General features: G+C 37.5%; 1 protein-coding gene across 1 annotated transcript in view; it reads left to right on the plus strand.

The window, feature by feature from the left end:
- Positions 1-9,029, plus strand: part of ADAMTS9 (ADAM metallopeptidase with thrombospondin type 1 motif 9) — a 146,410-nt gene that overhangs the window by 26,963 nt on the left and 110,418 nt on the right. The gene's annotated exons all lie outside the window — the stretch shown is intronic.

Genomic DNA, 9,029 nt, shown 5'->3' on the forward strand with positions numbered 1-9,029 from the left:
ACTTTAGGTGAATGCATGATAAGAAAGGTACAAGTATACCATTTCCAATATTTCTTATTTCTCAAGAAGACTAAATAAATGTCTGAAACAGATCAGCCCATGCCCCAGCCTCCCACCTGCAATGTTGCCGTTTTTTGTTTTTTGGTAAAAAATGAGAGAGGAAATTCTTTCTCTTGCATGCAGCAAACTGTCAAACTCCTGCCTGCAGCAAACTGCATTGAACTATTTCAAATGATACAATTTTCCTAGAAAATGACTGTTGCTGTGTTGTGTGATATGGAAGGAATTTATTCATGTAAAGTCACTGAAAGGTCTGCTTTACCCAGCCCCCGCTCTTATCTATTTTTTGTAAGACATCATATGAGACACTGCTGAAGGGTTCCTGTGTTTTCTGTAGGTCTTTGAACATCAGAGCTGTTCTAGTTAAATACAAAAAGGGTTGTGAGAGTAACAAGCTCGCAGGAAGATGCAGAACACATCAGACATCAAGTTAACTATCTTCACATACATGTCAGAATAGTAACAGTACACTGTAAATTGTCATATTTGTATTTAGCACTGACTCCAAAATATACAGCTGTCTCACCCTAAACCTATAATCATTGTTAAATTTAGCATTGAGCTCCCACTATTACCGGCTATTTCTGTCCTGGCTAGCTGTGTCGTCTATCACAGAATCGTAAAACAATGTGTGGAAGTAAATAGGGAAATATAATCACTCGGAGCAGAAATCCTTCTAGGCACCAGGGCTCCGATATTTATTTATATACGTTTTTGTTTTTGTATGTTTTACCATGTTGTTTTTTTAATTAATTCATGATAATGAAGAGAAATTATTTTTTAACTTAATTCAGGAAATGTTGAGCTCTCTGCATATATCTGATATATAAAGTATTAAGATATACAGTGACATCAGGAAGAGGTGGGTGCCAGGTAGGCTAATGCAGTCATGCCAATCCATCCTAAGGTGCAGAGAATGATGGACTCTCCCTTTATTCTTCTTACTCACCAGAAATAGGACCCAAACTTTCTCCCCAGGAGCTGTATGTCGGTCATATCTGTTAAATGCAATTTTAGTTAGTGCATCTCAAAACAGTTACTTATGGGAAATGTATATTATTATTTTTATTGCAACAGTTCATTCTTCTAGGATTCTGAGCTTCTAGCTGTGCTGCATGTCACAGTGATATCACCGGTATAAAACCTGTGGTTAAGGGTGGTCTGCATGCGGTGGTATTATATATATTGATTTAAAACCATCTGTGTTGAGTGGGTACATGGACTAGCAAGAAGGAGAACATACCATTTGCCACTGAAGGTCCTCTTTAAAGACATTACAACCCTCCTAAGACTAGAAGTAGTTGTAGTGGGGCAAAAGAGGAGGAAACCAAGAGTATTTGCACCTCAAATGAAATTTGATGGTGCGCCTAATGCCTAGCCTCTAACCTCCCCAACAAACCATAAAACCTTTTAAAAAAGCAAAACATTAAAAGAAAAAAGAAATGCATGTAATTGGGAACCCAGGCTTCTGGTTTACTTGAAGGGCCAGTGATGTCACTTGGCCTTCCCACTGGATCCTGGGAAGTCTAAAGATCCCAAATCTTGGTAGAAGATTCCCTATCCCTACAGTCATATCTTCATCACCTGCAGGGCTCCAAGACTTTTCTAGGGCTGTCCCAATTCTCTGGAATGGTTTGTCTTGTCCTATTTGGCTTGCCCCTACTTTCTGCACATTTAAAAGAGCTCTTAAAACCCAAACTTGTATACCCATCTTCTTCTTTTGTCACTAAGAACTCCCGCTACTTACCTACCAATCCATATCCCACCCATTGTGTGATACTTCCCCCACCTTTTAGATTGTAAGCTTTTATGTGCACAGTCCTTTGCTTGTTTTATTGTTTTTATCTGTCATTTGCAACCCCTATTTATTGTACAGCATTGCGTAATATGTTGGCAATATATAAAAACTGTCTAATAATAAAAAATAAATGGGGGAATGCACTTTTTCAAGAAATAGAAACCTCAGTTTTTTGGAAAATACCATAGCAAAACCAAGCAAATTCATTATCGCCTTGGTAATAAACCTAAAATCTGATCATAAGTGAAGTATTTTACTTTTTTCCTCCTAATTTATCTTTCTTTGCATTTCACAGAAAGTTTATGTAACATTTTCACATTTTTAGACAGCTAGAACAGAACATCTTGTTAGTTGCATATTCTTACTATCGATGGATCTATCTATATTTCTCTTTGCTTTATTCATCCAATCAGATCCTAGAACATCTTCTAAGTTTTTGTTTTTTTGTGTTTTTGGAAACACTATCAAACTCTTTCCTAAGCTTTCTTTTTTGTTTAGAAACAGCTGAAGAGGATGGGAACTTTGCCAGGCTTCTGTTGAACAGTGTGTCTCATTAGGGAGAAAGTATTTTTCTTTCTATACCAGGAACAAGGTCAAATAGGACAGGAAACATGGAATATGAACAACCTATATTTCTTTAAACATCACCCCCATTTTTTCAGCTTGTGCTTAAAAAAATACAGTTTTCCTTAATGGATCTTTTCACTTTAATTGAATAAGTAACCCTCTGTTGGTGACATCTCCATGTAGTTATCTTCTCTACTGTGTCAGTAAAAGTTAAATTCCCTGTTTTGGGTGGATTTCCTAGAATGGAAACACTTTGAAGCCATCATATCGCTCCTCTGACATGCATACCCTTGCTATCAACCGCCAATCTACAGCAGTTATGAGATGTAAAAAATCAAGAGCCTTAATGAGGCGTGTGAACTTTCATCATCATCAGCTAACACTTAAGTCTAAAAGAATGGAAAACACTCCGCTAAATAAGGCAAAGTTCATTCATCCATGGATCAGTATTGTTTTGTGTTTTATTATAACTTTCATGAAACGATGATCATCAATTCCAGTAGTAAATGAGATAAAACAAAAGTATTCTCTATTTCGCAGTGCATGGTGCATTTTTATTGATGTTACTTTATTTTTTATGTTCTCCATTAATAATATTTGCTGATGTTTCTAGAGTTAATCATTAACCCTTTAACACCCTGCTGCTTCTTCTCTGCATCGATTTAGCACGAGCAGCAGAAATGCTCATGAATGGCGGGGTTAAGTTGTAAGCAGCAAGTAAATAGATTTTATATTGTTGTCCAATAATTAACTTTTAACTTTTTGCTCGGCAGCTCCTTGGCGCAGTCACATGAGACCTTCAGATCACGCTATGTTATATTATTGGATGACTTGTTTTGCTTATGGGCACAGAAGCCACATCTTGAAATGTATTATATATGGCAAGCAGCACATATTATATTTACCCCTGCTTTGTGCTGGTATCTAAGGGTAATACATTATTAGATACTGTGGCATTTTTAAAATATAAATATACAATACAGTCATGGTGGCCTAGTTTGAAAGAACGTAATGTCCTTTTCAGACATTGTGCTCAACTATGCTCCTAACCATTCCCATCCAACTGTGTGTGGCGCTGGGAACCACTTTGTGCAAGCATTTGCACATGGTTGCGTTAATATTTCAGTGCAGTCCCTGGAAGCAACATGTTACTTCTGGCCATGTGGTTACCTTTGACCCTATGAAAAAGGAACCATAGCTGTTTGAAAAAGCAATGCAGATGATGCTAAAAACTGCTTTCAGCCATGAATAGGGAAGTCCAGGAGTGGCTGACTATATGGTTTTGAAAACAAATTTTAAAGAGGTCTAACATTTTTTGCACTTGGTTCCTGATGTCCGTGTACCCTACCCATGGTGATATTTTTACACTGTTTCTGTTTTGTATCTTTGGTGACTTTTGATTTATTTCTGTAAATATGTTTGTCAAGCTGTGATGCGATAATTCTCGGTCAGTACACTTTACAGTCACACAAATAAGTGTTCCCTTTTCTCCTGCTTTATAAAGGAATCTTAAAGAGTGGATGAGTTCTTTGTGGTACATCGGTCTGCTCAGGAATGATCAGCAAAGAACATTACTCTAATGTGTTTACAAGGGCTTTAGTGGGCCCATGGCTCTTAGAGGGCACTCATGGAGTCTTCAGACAGACTTTGCAGGAAAAAAAAACCTGTGTCTCCTGTCTTTCCTCGCTTCCACATCTCCAGAGATCCTATACAGCCATTTAGAGATTTGTTTCTAAAGCTGAGGTTGCTGAGAGTTTCTTGAGCAATGAGCAATTTGTTCTTCTAAGGTCAGTTTAACTGAAACCTACTATATTTTTGGTTATCTGATATTCTTTCTATTGGCCAGAAGTTTCAGAGGTATTTATCCTACTGACCACCACACTAATATACCATGACCTGTGAATATAGTAACTATAGCAGGTTTCTGTAAGATCCCCATGTAAGGGTTCCCCCATATTCCTAAGGTCCATAATGGCTGGTTTAGAGAAAGACCAGAATGTGGTGTCATATCTGCACATTAGCCAAACTATAAATTAGGTTAGGCTAGGTACACACGTGCAATAATTGTCATTAGAAACTAACGATTAACGTTCAAGTAACGATTATTCACGATTATATTGATTGATAGTATAGTGCACAATTCTGTACATGCTGTAACGTTGTGATCGTTCAAATATAATCCACCAATAATGTACACACACAAGATACGATCGTTTGAACGATGCAGGAAGTGGCATGTACTGGACAAAGTGTACTGCAGAACTATCCACGATCACTGAACAACCGTACAATCGTTCGTCCAATCACATCCGCGGGTACAGTCGTTCATTTCCAGCGACATTCCTCGTTCATCGGCGTCATTGGCCAGTCGTTGTGCACTTTTTTTGTTAACGATTATCAGACGAAAGGTCATTATTCATTTGTTTCCAACGATAATTATTGCACATGTGTACGTAGCCTTAGACGTAGAGCTTTGTGTAGTTCTGCTATTACAGACAATAAAATCATTTAACATTGACCTGTGTGAGAATTCTAGATTTTGCACGTTGCAAATTTATGCCTTTCAAGAGGTGCTGTCATTGCTGTCGTTAAGGTCCCTGCTTGACATCACAGCACACAAAGCCATTAAAGTCATCACTTCCCTGATGTGATCCACACGTATTGTTTTCTCATCTCGGCTCCAAGCGTCTCTGCATCAAGGTGGCCTGATTGTGTCTTCGGCTCCGGTATTTTTAGAAGGCTCATTCCCATTCAGATCTGAGAGACTTATGACTGAAATGGAGTGAAGCGAACCCGGAAATTAAAGCAGAGGAAATTGCGGCAAGTCTTAATTAGTTAAAAATGAAAAACATGCCTAAAAATAGTAAAAGGTCATTCCAGCTTACGTTGGAATGGGAGCCTGCACCCATTTTATAAAAGAGACCAAATGTTTGATGTGTTTGGATGTAAGTTCAAAAGGCCAACTAGTCAGGTTCAGAGTTTTTCAAGTCTTAGCAGCCAATCAGAAATAATCTTTGTTCTGACTGCTCTAAACTGATTAAAGGGCATGAAAAACCTAATAACAAACTTCTCTTATTTAGTTCCTCCATAAATATACCATTGAAGGCATTTAATTATATATGTTCAAAAAGTTCAACATATACCTGTTGATGCTGCCAGAAATTATGTCAGCTGATACCTTCCTATGATCTCTGCCTCTGTTGCATTCCCATTAGTTACATTGTTTCTAGCTATACTTGAAGACTGCAGAACACCCCTTCTCTAGGATAAAGAGCGGAGGGAGGTATATATAGTCATTTACAATTTACAAGTGCCCAGCACTACAGAGTACTTTCTTTTCTACTCAAAGAATTGCTGTAAACCTTTTCCATTACTGAATTAGTGAACTATGGATTCTGTTTCTAGGGATAGACTTTATTTTAAGCAGTGGTTCACAACCAGTGGTCTTTAAATCCTTAGGGATGACTCAAGGGCCCTGATTAATTAAAGTTCTCCAAGGCTGAAGAGAATACATTTTCATCAGTGGAGCTGAGTAATTAAGCAAACCTGCAATGGATTTCCTAAAATCAAGCAATTTGTTAGCTATTTGTTGGCAAATGTTTTCAGTCCTGGATCAGATCCATTTCAGGTTTGCTGGATCACTCAGCTTCATTGATGAAAGTGTATTCTCTCCAGGCCTTGAGAACTTTATTAAATCAGGGCCACAATGTACAAAAACTGCATCAAATATTGCTTTCAATGTATTGATTCTTTTCCATAGCCAAAAGGTTCAAAGCCCATTGAACCCCTTTGTTATAAAAGCTGCCTCCCAAGTCCTTTATTCAGAAGCACACATTCTCCTTTATGCCAGTCACAGATGATTCCTACTATAAAATCAGGGAATTCCCAGGAAAACATACCTCTTGTGTGAAATAATAAATCTGACCTCCTGGATGTGGGTTTACAGGTTCAGGCTTCAGCTACAGGTTATAAAGGAAGTTTCAGTTTGCTGTTCCCGTAGGAGATGCCTAAAAGAGCCGCTTGCACAGTTTCTTAGTTCGTGGACACAAAAGACATCAAGACTGATCTAGTGGAGTTCCTTAGACAAAAATATACCTTCCAATCACCTAAAATCGAAGAGAGGGACACATTTTAACACAGAAAATCTAGGTACTAGACACACATTTGCCATTTTCCCATACCACATGGACCATGACCATGTGCAAGAATGATCATCTAAATCCATTTGTGCCTCCTTCACTGCATATTTTCCTTTATTTAGATGAGTGTTTAAAAGTAATTTGGTATGGTAAAAACAACACTTATATAGTGTAGGTATTTATATAGATGAGCAATGAGTAAGAAATAGATGAGTGTCCAAAAAGAAAGCCAGTCCTTCCAAATGAGGAAGTTGGTAGCTACTCAAAAAGGATGATGAATAGTGCTTTATATTATGGGTACCTTTTTATGTATTACTATTTTTATATAAGTGTCACTCTGAGTTATATGACTCTGACCATGAGTCGAGGTAGAACTATAATAAATCTATAAACTCCTATTGGTGCAGGCTACACAGTATTATGTAGCTGTCATTGATAGCGGTGGTAGTTTAGTGCTACAAGAGGCTGTGGTTAATTGTGGTTAGATGTGATTGTGTCCCATGTAGCTCAGAGAGCTCTTTGTTTTATTACTTAGCAATTGCGTGCTCTCCCATATATAATCAGACGTCATTTTAGTAGAATGACTTGGAAGCTTTCTGAAATTGCTTGATACATTTTGATGTGTTCAGCCAGTTCTAAAAATGAATGTTGAACTATGAATACAATAAAAATGACCTATCTGACTCAGTCAGTCACTAGCATTGCCTGGCTGAGTCAAATATATCTCCCTTGTAGTAGATTTATTGCCTGCTGATCTTGCTCAAAGATCTGTCTTTTTTTCCAATTCCATTAACAGGGTGATAATGTATTCCTTTAATAGTAGAATTGCATACCGGTAGCAGCATTGTCCCTCCATTGAAAGGTTGTGAAAAGCCTTGTACAGGCGCTGGATTTTTCAAGACATTCTTGGATCATCTTAGGCAAACCTAAAGCTTTGTACACACGTCAGATGATTTTCGATTAGGAATTATCTGCCATGTACAGATGTCTCCTGACCTCTGTCATCAATCTGCCATAGTGGATGAATGACTGATCCGGAACCACCACTGTGCACTTATCGAGCCGCTCGCTTATCCAACCCCCTCCCTTCTCCATGGAAAAGAATGGTGCTTTGTGTACAGTGCTGTTTGTTTATCTGTCACTGCAAACGATCACAAAAGTTCATTTCCAGCAACAATCATATGACTTCCATCCAGAGCGGCCTTCAGAATATTCTGGACCCCTCTTCCCCATGTCTAAAAGTTCCAAAACGATAAGAGTCAAGCTCTTTTTAATCAGGGCCCAGTGCAGACATCTGTATGGGGCTTGACTAGTGGTTCTGCCAAGTTTGGGCGCTAACCTCCACTTTTGATTTCTACTGGGGAGGATGCAGAGGAGTCCCCCCTATCTTTTCTCCTTCCCATAGAACAGAACACTACTGCTGTCACCGGAAATTATCATGATAAAAATAATTATTGTACAAGGCTTTTGGATATTAAGTTTTAAATAAACTTTAAGTAAGTTTTTAGTAAATGAACGCTTTATTCAAATTGTAAGTGGTTACAGGAACATTAATATTTCATTTGCTATAAAAGGTTTTTATCATTATAATCATAGGAATAAAAACTACTATAAAAAACTGCTATATGGCTTGTCCCAACCCTGTTGGGAACTATTTTTGAACAGCTAGGTTTGCAGTGTAAGTGCAGAGAATAATTTTAATGATGAAATTATATGCTGAACACCATCAATATAGATCCTACTCCATACAGTAACCAGATTACAATAATTTTCACTATAGCTGTCCTTTTAATTTCTAGGGACTTAACCTTACAGGGTGATAACTTCTTGGAAATAAAGTTTGCCACAATGAAAACTCCCGGTTGCATTCGTAAAATAAATAAATCTTTTTTCTTCCTCTCTGACCTTTCTTTGAGGGTGATGGTGTTGTACATCTAACTCTTTCACAATAAAGTGCCTGTTCAGTGTACACATTAACGTAAAGCTGAGACTTCCTTATCATTGTTTACTACAACTAATTAAAACTTTTTTTTTATCCCAAAGGAGTTTCACGAAAGGCAGAGGACATGCGAGCATGTTGCAAGGAATAATGCCCCTTTCTTTACTTCTATTTTTATACCAGTAGATAACGTTTTTTGTCTTTTATTATCTATTGTCTACACTGCTATCAGGAGTCCTTGGAAGGATGCCCAATATACTTTTCTAGGCAGTGTTCTTAATGTGGGGAATTCTTAAGGAAAGTGTGTCACTTCTTCCCTTTTTGTCCTTATGGAATTGATTGGTGGAAATGTAGAAGTGATAAACAAATGTTAATGTGGAAAAGAAATACTAAGATCTTATAAACACATGGAAAGTGTATGTAAATCCTGAAATTATTTTATCCTTTTTGATACCTTTACACACACACTTATATATACCATATATATATATATATATATATATATATATATATTGTGAGGGTGTAA

The sequence above is a fragment of the Pyxicephalus adspersus genome, chromosome 8 (genome assembly GCF_032062135.1).
Source record: "Pyxicephalus adspersus chromosome 8, UCB_Pads_2.0, whole genome shotgun sequence".
NCBI classification, from domain to species: Eukaryota; Metazoa; Chordata; class Amphibia; order Anura; family Pyxicephalidae; genus Pyxicephalus; species Pyxicephalus adspersus.